This window comes from Anolis carolinensis, chromosome 5, assembly GCF_035594765.1.
Source record: "Anolis carolinensis isolate JA03-04 chromosome 5, rAnoCar3.1.pri, whole genome shotgun sequence".
In the NCBI taxonomy this organism is placed as follows: domain Eukaryota; kingdom Metazoa; phylum Chordata; class Lepidosauria; order Squamata; family Dactyloidae; genus Anolis; species Anolis carolinensis.
In genome coordinates this window covers 203,206,995-203,221,754 of record NC_085845.1, presented here as the reverse complement: position 1 = coordinate 203,221,754, position 14,760 = coordinate 203,206,995, and the positions used below count along the sequence as shown (strand labels likewise).

At 41.9% G+C, this 14,760-nt stretch overlaps 1 protein-coding gene across 1 annotated transcript in view; it reads left to right on the top strand.

Moving 5' to 3' along the window:
• Positions 1-14,760, top strand: part of kcp (kielin cysteine rich BMP regulator) — a 176,061-nt gene that overhangs the window by 1,171 nt on the left and 160,130 nt on the right. The window lies entirely within an intron of this gene.

Genomic DNA, 14,760 nt, shown 5'->3' with positions numbered 1-14,760 from the left:
CTTTTATATATATAGATATTGTCTTATACCACTATTCCGTAATATTATTAGTAATATTACATTTAATATATAATATACTAGCTGTACCCGGCCACGCGTTGCTGTGGCGTTGTCTGGTGGTGTTGGTGAGAAATTGTTGAGGTAGTGATGGTATTGAATGTCTGTTGTATGGTTGTCTTTATGTTTAGTATGCACACTGAAGTGGATTATATGGCAGTGCGGAGTCAAGATAATCCAGTTCAAAGCAGATAATATAAGATTCTAAATGGGTTATATAGATGTGGAAGGGCCTTGAGTCTACACTGCCATATAATCCAGTTGAAATCTGATAATCTGTGGAAGAGGCCTAAGTGAGGCCTAACTGTGCCTGTCCCCTGGGCTGAGTGGGTTGCTAGGAGACCAAGTGGGCAGAGCTTAGCCTTCAAACTGGCAGCAATTGGATAAAAACTATTATTCCTCTCCCTGTAATTAGGACTTTCCTTTCCTTTTCTTTTTTTTGTATCAACCTAGAGCCGTGAATGATGGGTTGTGCTGTCAAATTTCGAGGTTGGGGGGCCTGTAGTTTTGTTGTTTTGTCCGCTGCCCTGATGCCATCACTCTTTTATGTATATAGATAATTAATATTATAATATTTATTTATTTATTTATTTATCACATTTATATCCCGCCCTTCTCACCCGAAGGGACTCAGGGCGGCTTACAACAGTGGCAACCATTAGATGCCCATACAAATCAATAAAAAACAGCACATAAAACATTTAAAACTATTAAAATACATTGTAAATTAAAATATACGTTTCAGACATAAAATCAGATCCGTTCATCCTCATGCTATGTCCATAGTTCAGTCCATGTCATCTTCGCCATTTATTGATTAATATCATATAATTATTAGTATTATATTGTATTACATTAAAATATTAAGTTAAGGTTAAGGTTTTCCCCTGACGTTAAGTCCAGTCGTGACCGACTCTGGGGTTGGTGCTCATCTCCATTTCTAAGCCGAAGAGCCGGTGTTGTCCGTAGACACATCCAAGGTCATGTGGCCACTGGCATGACTGTATGGAGCGCCGTTACCTTCCCACCAGAGCGGTACCTAGTTATCTACTCACATTTGCATGTTTTTGAACTGCTAGGTTAGCAGGAGCTGGGGCTAAAAGCAGGTGCTCATTCCGCTCCCGGGATTTGAACCTGGGACCTTTCGGTCTCCAAGTTCAGCAGCTCAGGGCTTTAACCCACTGCGCCACCACCAGGGGCCCACATTAAAATATTAGTATCAATATTATAGGTATACACAATATATTAAATTATTGCCATAGCACAGTATTAGTAAATGAAAGAACAATACAATATTTAAAAATAAAAACAATTTTAACCAACATAAACCTATCAGGATTTCAGTGGGAAGTCTCGGCCTGCTTCTGGTCAATGAAATAGTCAAGTTGAGTAGGATTGTTAGTATTGTGTGCCTTCAAGTCATTTCAGACTTTGGGCAAGGCAAAGTCTAAAACTAAGAGTGGGGGCTAGGTAAATTACCTTGGAGGGTCACATCCGGCCCCCGGGCCTTAGTTTGGGGACCCCTGATCTACACAGTGGAATGAATGCAGTTTGGCACCACTAGCATTGAGCCATGGCATTTTGAGCAGTGCCAAAGTGCATTCATTCTACAGCATTAGATGCACCTGAAATACCCCACTGTTGCACCCCAAGGCAGCGTGAACACTGGAAACTAGACAGAGACCAATCTATACATATAAAAAGGTAATGAAATTTCGGCCTAGGACAAAACAACAAAACTACACATCCCAGAAACACTAAACTTAGCAGCACAACCCCTCATCCATGCCTCTACGTTCATACAATAAAAGGCTTCAGCTACTCCAGAAAACGGCCAGGCTTTGAGACTGCAAGGCTATTCACTGCTATTCCACCTGGCCAACAAAGGATTCCCATAAGGAGGAAACAGCCAGGCTTTGAGACTGCAAGGCTATTCACTGCTATTCCACCTGGCCAACAAAGGATTCCCATAAGCCACAGCAACGCGTGGCCGGGCAAAGCTAGTAATCATATAATATCTTTATTAAAGCAAATATAAATTCAGGAATGCATAAGCAGAAGGGATGAGTGGGAAATAGGTCTTTGTGGAAAGGTATGAATAAGTCCAAAAAGATGAAGGAAAATGTCCAATATTATTGTCCAAAGTCCAAAACCGAAACACACTCAAATTGTTGGGAAGTTTGAGCGGAGAACAACAAGGAAGCAAGGCTGAATAACAAGGTCCCCAGTCACTAGGAGATCGTGGATATCAAAGCAGGAAGAAGACAAAGCGAAGATCAAACTTGATTCAGGAACAAGGCAAGGAAGTGAATTTACTCCGGTTTAAATTGCGAGTCGTGGCTCAGCTTGGCCGCCAGAAACAGGAGGCTTGGCTTGGTGAAATCAGGGAACTGGAGTCGGTGAAGTGTTCTCAGGGAAATGCTACGTTGACACCGCAAATTGTCTGCAGTGCCAGGCACTTTTATGGAACGAAGATCAGATCCCAACGAAGGGAGACCAAACTCCCCAAAGGTTCCCAAGGGAATCTTCTTATCCACAATCCCCTCGAGATGCTGAGCGGTTACTCCTTCGAAGCCCTTATTTTTCTGATCTCTGGCGATGCAGAAACTCCTTTCGGTTGAAGGGCACGTTCTCTGGGGAACTGTGGACATCTGGTTCAGCCATGGGAGTGACATCTCCAGTATCTCTCCCAATTAAGGAAGCATCTGAACTATCAACAGCCGGCAGCTGGAACTGAAAGGAGCTGGGAGAACTGGGCAAAAGGTCAGAATAAGCTTCATCCTGGTCAAAGTTCATTTCTGGATCAGGTTCAGAAGCCAAAGGTAGCTGTGGTATGGCACTCACAGAACTTCAAATCCCATGATCCCAGAGCACTGAGTCATAGAAGTTCAAATGACAATCCAACTGTGACCAGGTCTGCTTCTAGACTGCACAATTAATGCAGTTTGGCACCACTTGAATTGAATTGCCATGGCCGAATGCTATGGGATTCCAGAAGTTACAATTGTATGAGGGCTTATCTACCTAAGAGTCCTGGAGCCTCACCAAACTACAACTCCTAGTATTCAGTAGCATCGAACTATGGCAGTTCAAGTGCTGTCGAACTGCATTCATCTTAGTGTAGATGCATCTCTAGTTGCATCATAACCGGAAATGCCCGGGCTCAGTGCTATGGAATCTTAGTATTTGTAGTTTCATGAGATATTTAGGGTGCATCAACATTATAGAATGAATGCGTTTGGCACCCCATTAACTGCCACTGTTCAAAGCTGTGGAACTCTGGGAGATATACATTTTTATATTATTTAAGGTGTATCTATACTGTAGAATGAATGCAAAATGGCACCAGTGAACTGCCATGGTTCAATGCTATGGGATTTACAGTTTACTGAAATATTTAAGGTGCATCTACACTGTGGAACGAATTCAGTTTGGCATGATTCGAACATCCATCGTTCCATGCTATGAGATCCTAGGAATTATAGTTTTACAATTCTAGTCTTATATGATTCCAAAATTTCAATGATTATTTATTTATTTATTTATTTTACAGTATTTATATTCCTACCGGCTGTTAGGAATGGTGGAAGTTGAAGTCCAAAACACCAAGTTTATAGCAAATATGAAGATTGTGCAGATCATCATGGGTTTTTTGTTGTGTTGTTGTTGTTGTTGTTGTTGTTGTTGTTGTTGTTGTTGGATACTGAATGCATAAGGATAATCAAACAGCAGTATAGGGTGAGCAAACCGGCTATTTGAAAATGCTGGCCTGAATTCTGTTGCAAAGCCTAACTGGAATATATACTTATTGAATTGATGAGATTCATTTATGTCTTGGCTTATCATTTTATAAGTGAAAATTAAAGAAAACTAATTGGGAGAAAACAATCCTACAAGGGTTAGTACTAAATCCAGTAACACTGGATTTCTGTGATGTAAAACTATAATTATTTCCATGTATATAATATTCCAAAAAGATTGGAGCTCAGTGATCCATGTGTAAAAAATTAATACCGTATTTAAAGTCAAATTTAGAATTATTATTTTAAAAAAGAGAAGACTTCAGCGTACTAATTGGAAGTTGTGCAAACGTGTACACTTGTTACTCTCTCTGTTTCTATACAGTCTGATGGTTGCTTGACGTTGTTTAAATATAATTAAATAATATTTTTTTAAAAATTTCCAAATTCTACTACACAAAAGTTCTTGAGAACCTCATTCCAGTGAATGATGGAGCCAAAGGCAAAAACTGTCAATATATTTCAGCATAAAGTTCTCGCTGATGGCAAACAATGCCTTTGAAGAGGACTTTCAAGGCTCAGAGAGCTGTCAAAGCCCATCTTGATGGAGGACACGTAGCTATGGAGAGCAACCAAGAGCAAATCTGGTCCCCACCGAAATCTAAGGAAGGAAACGTGGAGGAACCGAAGAAAGAGAAAGGAGTAAAATGGAGTCTCATCACCTCGCTGGCACATATGTGTGTGTGTGTGTGTATACGTGTGGCGGCTTTTGCACCTGGCCCTGACAACTGCGCCTTTTGCGGCGATTTAGTACTAACCCTTGTAGGATTGTTTTCTCCCAATTAGTTTTCTTTAATTTTCACTTATAAAATGATAAGCCAAGACATAAATGAATCTCATCAATTCAATAAGTATATATTCCAGTTAGGCTTTGCAACAGAATTCAGGCCAGCGTTTTCAAATAGCCGGTTTGCTCACCCTATACTGCTGTTTGATTATCCTTATGCATTCAGTATCCAACAACAACAACAACAACAACAACAACAACAACAACAACAACAACACAACAAAAAACCCATGATGATCTGCACAATCTTCATATTTGCTATAAACTTGGTGTTTTGGACTTCAACTTCCACCATTCCTAACAGCCTACCGGCTGTTAGGAATTGGAAGTTGAAGTCCAAAACACCTGGAGGGCCCAAGTTGGACCATGCTTGGTCTACACTGGCCATACACTGAAAGGTCCAGTGTTGGACTATAATGCCCATCATCCTGGTCGTGGATGCTGGGAGCTGTAGTCCAACTGGCCTGACAATCCCAGTCCTCTTCTTAACTCATTTGCAAACAAATTTAGAATTGGAGAGGTTGTTGTTGATCAGAAGTCCCCGGGGATATTGAGGAGGCTGTTCGGAGACGACCTGGGAGGGCTTTAATTCAGGCCAGCTGTTCCTGGTGGGGTTTGCATGCGGAACAAATAAACCCTGGAGCAAAACACGGAGAGATTTTCCTGGAAAGCAACAGGCTGTGCTTGGATGCAAGCAGAGGGGGGCTGAAATCTTATTTGCAAGCCCGGCCAGCGATGAGCATTGAGCTCTTATTGTTGGGCTGGAAGGTGTCCAAAGAAGGGCCACCAAAATGGCCAAAGCTCTGGAAGCCATGAATCCCTTTTAGGAGTGGCTGAGGGAGCTGGGAATGTTTAGCATCAGAAGAGGGAATCTGGGTATCTGGTGGAGTTTCCTTCTAGGCTGGATGGCCATTTGTTGGGAGGGCTCAGATTTATGTATGTATTTTTTTATTTACAGTATTTATGTTCCACCCTTCTTTCTCACCCCGAAGGGGACTCAGGGTGGATCACAATGCACATATACATGGCAAACATTCAATGCCGTGAAGGCCAAAATCCACTGCTTGTGGTGATATGAAAATAATTAAGCAAACTCAATATATATATTACAATAACATATATCCAAAAAACAGGACTGTCCCAATCGCATATAAGTAGAAATCAGCGGTTCTTCTCTTGAAGTATAAAGCCAGGTTTTTCATGTGAGTAAATGTTCTTTTATTTATTATATATGAGTAGACTCCAGTTCCCATATAACTTGACTCAAACCTGCAACCGGTTTCGACTCACAGGAGTCTTCGTCAGGAGGTTGGGTCTACAAATAATACATATCATAAATATATATTTGCAATCAAACAATTTGTAAAGAAAGTTTACAAAAAAATTTTTTTACAACAAAGTATATTCAGGCACTCTACTTACTTAAATAAACAGAAAAGGTTCAACTTTTGAGAAATTCACCAACAGTTTTCTGGATAGGTGGATCCTAAGGGGACATAGATAGTGGCTAAAGGTAGTATTACATTATGACGTGTATAATACAATATATATAGAAGAATATATATCCTGTGAACCCAAAAAACGACTATGATACTCACAGCTTGTCTCTATTGAACCATGTACTCTGCAAGGAGTTTTATTCTGTGGCGAGTATAGGGTAGAAATGGCTGAAACCAATGGCATCAGACAAACAACATACAGTATAGACACACACAGAGGCAATTTAACATTTCCAGCTTCATGGGGGTATGCTCAATTCCGGCCACAGGGGGAGCTGTTGCTTCACCGTCCACGAGTGACACCGAATGCTGTACTTCCTCATTCCTTTCCGCTTCTGCTGGCAGTTTTATGGTGTTGTAAATTAGTTAAATTAGCCTCCCACATAAAGCATACCTAAATTTCCTAGTTGACAGATGCAACTGTCTTTCAGGCTGTTTAGGTAAACAGCAAGCCGGGATATTTAATGGTCAGGGGCTTAACCCGGCCCGGGCTTCGAACTCATGACCTCTTGGTCAGTAGGTATTTATTACAGCTGGCTACTAACCATCTGCGCCACAGCCTTGCGTATTCTTTCATGGCATAATGGGAATGGACTGGATGGCCTTCCCAACTCAAGGTTTCTATAGGAAGTGTATCCTTGTGGTTGCTAGAGAGAAAACTGTGTGGGATTCCTGTCCTTTTAAACCAGTGGTTCTCAACCTGTGGGTCCCCAGGTGTTTTGGCTTACAACTCCCAGAATTCCCAGTTTACCAGCTGTTAGGGTTTCTGGGAGTTGAAGGCCAAAATATCTGGGGACCCACAGGTTGAGAACCACTGCTTTAAACACAGCTCAGCTAACCTCCTATTCCATCAATCAGGGAATATGTAACACCAGTTGAACTGACTTGTTGTTTGTTGTGTGCTTTCAAGTCATTTCCAAGCTATGGCAAGCCTAAGAGGAAATTTGGAAATTCGGAATAAGAGGGACAAACCAGGACATTGTATAGCAGCTGGAAACATGGGATGGCAGTGAATTAATACGGAAGGTTGTTTAGAGGATGGAAAAGTATTCCTAAGCAATGGCCACCAAGCCTCTGTCAGTGGTTCTCAACCTGTGGGTCCCCAGGTGTTTTGGCCTAAAACTCCCAGAAGTCCCAGCCAGTTTACATCTGGGGACCCACAGGTTGAGAACCGCTTTAACACCCTCCAAAAAAGGGAACATCCGCAAACGTCTTCTCAACATTTTAGCAGAACCTCTTTTCTGTGCAGAAATTGCAAATATGAAGGAGAATGGTGCAGATTTTTTTTTTTATGTGCAGACAATTTTTTGCAAAAACAGCCTTGGGCACAGAATAAGTCTTGAATTCTGATAGTTCAGGTTTTATTTCAACTACTGTTGAATATTTCCAAATAACCTCCTCATCCCTACTCTGAATATTCTCCCCATTCCCACTGTGCCATTTTCATTACTATGAAAAACCAAAGCATGGAATAAGTTCAGGTTTGCTAGCAATAAAGGGGTATGTGTGTGTTGTATCCTGAGCCAAAAGAAGAACAAGGTCATTGTGGCATGTTGTGAACAGAGAATGGCAGGATGTTCACATGGGACAGAGAAGAGGCAGAACTACTCAACACCTTCTTTGCCTCAGTCTTCTTTCTCCCAAAAGGAAATCATTGTTCAACTTTGTCATGGTTTGCGAAGGCAATATGCTGTGTGTGTTAACTGGAAAATAAAGGGCATGAAGCTGATTGGCTGAACCTGCAAAGATCTGGGGATTGACTTGATACTGTTCCTGTTCTGCTGCTGCAGAACCAGTTTGGACAACTTTTTCAATGCTGACTGAGTACTGCTAGAGAGTAGTGTACTCAGAGAGGCCTTGCTATTTTGAGGCCTGTTAGCTGCTGAGAAAAGAGGGAGAAGAACCAGGACTGTATTCTTCTCTGAAGCAGATTTGTGGACCGAGAAAGGACTGCTTATGACTGTGGACTTCTGTAAGTGATCAGAGAGACCATTGTAAATACTACTGTTTTTTTATCTCCTGGAATCAGTAAAGTTCCCATATTTTTGTTCTGCAAACCTGAGTGGCATGTTATTGTTCTGCAGGTGACTCTGGATTGTGGTCACACATAAGAGCTTCCATTTATCATCATCAATCCGTAACAAACCTGAGCTATATGGAGCACAAGGGCAACAGAGGAAATGTAATCCAAAATAGGCAACAAAGTAGTCAAGGAATATCTGGCTACTCTAAAAAATTCAAGTCTCCAAAGCCAGATGAACTCCATCCAAGGGCATTGAAAAAACTGGTAGAAATAATTTCAGATCCACTGTCAATTGTCTTTGGGAATTTCTGTAGAACAGAAGTTCCAACAGACTGGAAAAAGGCGAATGTGGCCCCTGTCTTCAAAGGTGGGGAGGAGGATCCAAGCAATGGCCACCCGGTCAGCCTGACATGGATACCAGGAACGATTCTGGAACAGATTATTGAAGAGACGATCTATAAGAACCTAGAAAGGAATGTTATTCTCATAAAAAGTCAATATGGGTCTCTCAAATGAAACTCATGACAGACCTTATCTCTTTTTTAAAAGCTTGGCAAATGAAGGGAATTCTGTGGATGTAGCATATCTCAATTTCAGTAAGGCCCCCATGACATTCTCACAAAAAAGCTAATTGTTGTGGCTCAGCCTTTGCCTTTGTGTGATTCTGATGTGCCTTTGCATGACTCTGATGAAGATTCTGGGTGATATGTGCATAATTATGGGATTCAGGATGATTTTGACTCTGATGCTGGGAATTATAGGAGTGTTCCAGCTGTGGGAAATGAAGAGCAGGGAGTTGTTCCCATGGGAATAAATCCTCGTGTTGTTTCTAACGAGGAATTTCAGGTGCAGGGAATGGAAAGGGAGGATACCATTTTGACACCTGATAATGAGCTCAGTGGCCTTGACTCTGGGGGTCTCGATCGGGCTACGAGACTGGAATTTAGAGGGTTGCGGAGAAGCCATCTCATAGCCAATAAACGAGAGTCCAAAGGGCAACGGAATGCCTTTATGTCATGCTTTTAAAACAGTCTGCTCGCAGAGAGCTCTCTGTCAATGCAACTCCATCGCTTGATCTAGAAGCAAGACTACTTTCCTGTGCCAAGTTTGCCTTCTTGTAATATCTCGTGGATATATTCTGTTTGCTGGGACTTTTGCCTCTTTCCTAAATAAACTACAAAATACTACTTCCTGTGTGTGGCTTGGTGTCTTTAGCAAGGTGAAGCTAACCTGAGGTGTGACACTAATAGCAAAATGTGGGCTGAAGAATGCTACTTTGGAATGGGTTGACTGGCCGAACCCAAAGGATGCTTCTGTCCAATGGCCTCTCTTTCTTCCTCCTGGAGAGAAGGGACCAGTAAGAGGACTTTAGTACCAGGCCCAGTGCTATTCAACATCCTTATCCATGATGTGGATGATGGAACAAGGAGTGTGCTAATCAAAAGGCAGAAGTAGTCAACAACTTCTTTGCCTTAGTTATCTCACAAAAGCTTAACAATGCTCAACTTGGAGAGGATGGAGGAGAAGGCACAGTTGGGGAAATGCAGCACAAAATAGGTAAAGAGGCAACGCAGGAATATGTGGCTACTCCAAATGAATTCAAGTCTCCAGGACCAGGTGAACGCCATCCAAGAGAACAGACAGAAGTCATTTCAGAACAGGAGAAGTTCCAAAAGACCAGAAGAAAGCAAAGACAGCAAAGACCCAGTCAGTAGTTTCTTCCAACTGTATGAGTCTGCGATTTTGCAAATGGTGGTCAATGCAAAGAGCTGCTCTTTCCCAGGGTGGCTGCATCCTTTCCGCAGTGACAATGGAAGGTCTGATCTGTGGATGGATGGAAGGAAGGAAGGATGATGGAAGGAGACAAGCAAGGCCCGGATGGAAGGAGGGAAAGGGGGGCGGGGGGGAGCGGCGGAAGGGTCCCTGGTTGAGTGGAGGGGGAGGACCAGTCCTGCTGGCAAGGTGGGAGTCTTGGCGGCTGGGCCCATTCTAACTTAACATTGATCCCCAGCTAATAGGCTTTGCGGACAAAGCAGATTAAGGGCTCCCGGCAGCTGGAGGTATGGAGAGGGTAGGCAAGGGTGGCCCATGGGCCTGGAGTGGGCCAGCTTGGGGTCAGCGGGGGAGGCAGACTGACCAGACAAGGGAGGAAGGGGGAGATGGGACTCGTTGAGCTACCCTGAGATGATTCGCTGCCTGAGGAGGAGATGGACACCACTGCTTTCTATGTAAAGGTCCAAACTGAAGTGGGGATCTGGACGATCTCGTCCAAGTGAAATGTGGAGTGGACTTTATGGCTCACTAGCATATAAACAAATTTGGGTGATTTGCAAATGCTTGCTTTCCTTACGAAAAAAATGATGACATCAGAAAAATGGGCTATCGCGGTTCAAAACTGCGGGATCCACACGATGAGAAAATCCGCGTCGAATATCGCTTCAAAAGTGACAAAACAAACGAATTGCTAACGACAAACGGGGAAATCGATTTTTTTTTGAGCAACCCTAAAACTCAGCATTGCCTTGGTGTTGAAGGGACCGCTGTCCCTCTTCTTTCACCCCTTCTTTCTCTTTCTTTCCTTCCCTCTCCTTGCCTTTCCCTTTATCTTTCCTTTTCTCCTCTTTTTTCCTTCTTCATTGCTTTCTCCCTCTCCTCCTTCTCCTTTCCCTTCTTATAGAATCATAGAGTTGGAAGAGACCTCATGGACCATCCAGTCCAACCCCACTCTGCCAAGAAGCAGGAAAATCACATTCAAAGCACCCCCAACAGATAGCCATCCACCTTTTTCTCTCTCCTTCTCTCCTTCCTTCCTCCCTTCCTCCCTCCCTCCCTCCCTCCCTTCCTTCCTTCCTTCCTTCCTTCCTTCCTTCCTTCCTTCCTTCCTTCCTTCCTTCCTTCCTTCCTTCCTTTCTCTCTTGTCCAGCTCTGAAAAGGCAGACCTCACAATGTCTCCATGACAAAATGACTTTCTTTGTGGCATAATAATAATACCCGTATATACTTGAATATAAGCCAACCAAAATATAAGCCGAGGCACCTAATTTTACCACAAAAAAACTGGGAAAACATTGACTCCAGTATAAGCCGAGGGTGGTAAATTTCCGAAATAAAAATAGATACCAATAAAATTACATTAATTGAGGCATCAGTAGGTTAAATGTTTTTGAATATTTACATAAAGCCCAAATTTAAGATAAGACTGTCCAACTCTGATCCAATCATTATTCTCATCTTCTTCAATGTAAATGTGCTTATGTATCCTTTTAATAATAATAGAGTAAAATAATACATGTAATAATAATAATAATAATAAATACAGGAAAATAATACAAGTAATAACAAATAGAGTAAAATAATAAATGAAATAATAATAATAATGATTGTTGGAGACTAGCCCGGAGGGGAAGTAAAGGAGAGAATTCCAGGAGAGCAATAAAACAAGCCTTTTATTATTATCACTGCTGATGATAAGGCAAAACAGCCGTAGGTACCCATTTTGTGCGTCCGTACCATGCAAATAGCCATCACAACATGTGCGTAGCAAACAAAGGATTTTATATCTCGGCTTATCTAAAATTGACCAATGGCTGAGGGTCTTCCTCACCTTCCACTCCTACTTGGCACAAGTGATACCAATACCCAACTTGTTTACTCTGAGCTTTCTTCTCCCTTTGGAACTTCCTGAAGAAAGGCACCAGCCCCCCAAAAGGGAGGGGCACAGGCCCTGTGTTGCACATACTACTTTGGTTCATGCAAAGTGCTTATATTGTCTATATAAAGGCTATATGATATATGCAGAGGCAAAGCTATGTTAGGCAAAAGTTTACTATTTTCTGGCTTATGGTCCCTACAAGATCAGAGTGAAATAATAAATGTACTACTACTAATAATAAAAATAGAGTAAAATAAATGTAATAGTAGCAACAATAATAGAGAAAAATAATAAATGTAATAGTAGCAACAATAATAGAGAAAAATAATAAATGTACCATATATTCTCGAGTATAAGTTGACCCAAATATAAGCCAACCAGGACCCTCACCCGAGTATAAGCCGAGGGGGGCTTTTTCAGTCTTAAAAAAGGGGCTGAAAAACTAGGCTTATACTCGAGTATATACAGTACACTCCAATGCACTTTGGCCCAGTTTGCTTTTATGAATTTTGCACAGGTTTTTAAAGTGCATGCTTTGATGTCATTGTTATTTTACTATGTTTACGTGTATACTTGTATTTTTTTTAATGTGTTTTTATTTTCTAATGACTTTAATTACCTGGGCATGGTCCCATGTAAGTCACCCCAAGTCCCTTCAGGGAGATGGAGGCTGGGTATAAAAATAAAGTTGTTGTTGTTGTTGTTGTTGTTGTTGTTGTTAAAATCTAACTTTTTTCTTGAGAGAATAATTCCTTCGGGATGTCTAAGCCTTCCATAATTTTAGGTTTTCGGCTAGCTGAATGGAACTGGAAGGCTGACAGTTTCCTAGAAAGGTGTTCTCTCTAAAAATGTCTGGTTCCTCCAGAATGACTGGAGGACGTTGGACATAAAGTCCAAATGGAAGACGGTAGAGAGAACATTTCTTTCTCACATCAGTAAATAATCACATACATAAAAAGTTAAAATGGCAAACATGGAGTTGGGAATGTATATTGAAAAGTATGGCATCTATCCAGTATGGCATCTATGTCTCTCTACTCCAGTAGAGGGCAGCAGCAACATGTCAATCAACTCCTGTCTGGCGGACACACCAGAACAATAAAAACAACAACAACAACACAGTTCATTATATCTTTATCATGCTTTCTCTCTATTTTTGTTACACCAAAATTATATCATTCTGTATGGCCAATCCATTTTTGTGTGATCCATCCCAATCTTGTGAGTTGTTACTACCCTATCCATAATTCAAAATTTCTTAGATTTTAGGTAGTTGCTTGATGCAAAATACAAATGTATATATCCAATAGTAATAACATTCTCCCAATGAAAGTTCTGGAGGGACTTTCTGCAGCATTTGGAGGGAAAGGCACCTTGTGTCTACATCAGCCTTCAAGATTGATTGATTGATTGATTGATTGATTGATTGATGGAGACTCCATAAATGTTACAGTGTTTTCTCAGGCAAGGGAATCCTCAGGGGTGGTTTTGCCTGATCCTTTACTAGATACTAACGTTATGGAACTGTCCCATTCTAATTCCCACGGACACAATTCCCCATGGATTTTGGGCAATATTTTAATATATATCTTCAGCTTTTGTTTTTGAAACACAACTACAGTTGTTATTGTTATTGCTAAGTTCTGTAATTTCTTTTAATGTTGCAGTAGTGTAGGCAGTGGAATGGCTTTAAGTTGTTGGCAGTTTGAAACTGTGGATCGGGGTGAGCTCCCACTGTTAGCCCCAGCTCCTGCCAACCTAGCAGTTCGAAAACGTGCAAATGTGAGTAGATCAATGGGTACCACTTTGGCCCATGCAGCCATGCCAGCAATATGGACAACAGGTTCCTCAGCTTGGAAATGGACCAAGAGCACGTCCCCATGTCCAGAGTTGACCACCACCTCCAGGAAGCCTGAAATAAAAGGAGAAGCCTTTACCTTTGTTTTGTGTATTTGTATGTCTTTGTGATTCCACTGTAAAAGGCACTGAATGTCTGCCTCTCTGTGTATGTTGTAATCCGTTCTGAGTCCCCCTTGGAGAGATAGGGCAGAATATAAATGAAGTGTATTATTATTATTATTATTATTATTATTATTATTATTATTATTATTATTATTATTTCCAGTATGACAACCCAAGGCAAACATCTCCAAGGTTTTTCTTGCTGGGAAGGGAAAATTTGCTCATATCATCGCATACTCCTCATACATCTCATATAATCTCCTACTGACTTTATTGAGTGCACATCCCATTTGCAAATGAAACTCAGTTTGCAGCCATGGAAGTCTGCTGAGGACAAAAGGGGAGGGGAATCGGGGAGGAGAGAGAAACCGGGACGTTTGAAAAGAAGCTGTGAAAGTGGGAAGGCGGAGGACTAATGGGACTAAGGTTGCTGAATGAGGAGACTTGGGAGTGGAGGAAGGAAGGAGAAAGAAAAGCTCAGAGGAAGAGAGGAGCCCCTGTGCCAGGAGAGGAGGAAGGGAAAGAGGGAAAGAAAGAGAGGGCAGAGAGAGGAAGGGAGGGAAAAAAGAGTGAAAGAGAGACAGGAAGGAGGGATAGAGGAGGAGAGAGAAGGAAGAGAGAGGAAGTCAGGCAAGGAGGGCAAAAAGAAAAGAGGCCCTGTGCTGAAAGAGAGAAGTGAAAGAAGCCAAAGAAAGAGGAGCCTTTGTTGAAAGAGAGAGGAAGGAAGGAAGGAAGGAAGGAAGGAAGGAAGGAAAGAAGAATCATAGAATCCTAGAGTTGGAAGAGACCTGGTGGGCCATCCAGTCCACCCCATTCTGCCAAGAAGCAGGAATATTGCATTCAAAGCATCTCCAATAGACCAAAAGGTCCCAGGTTCAAATCCCAGGAGTTGAGTGAGCACCCGCTGTTAGTTCCAGCTCCTGCCAACCTAGCAGTTCGAAAACATGCCAATTTGAGTAGATCAGTAGGTACTGCTCAGC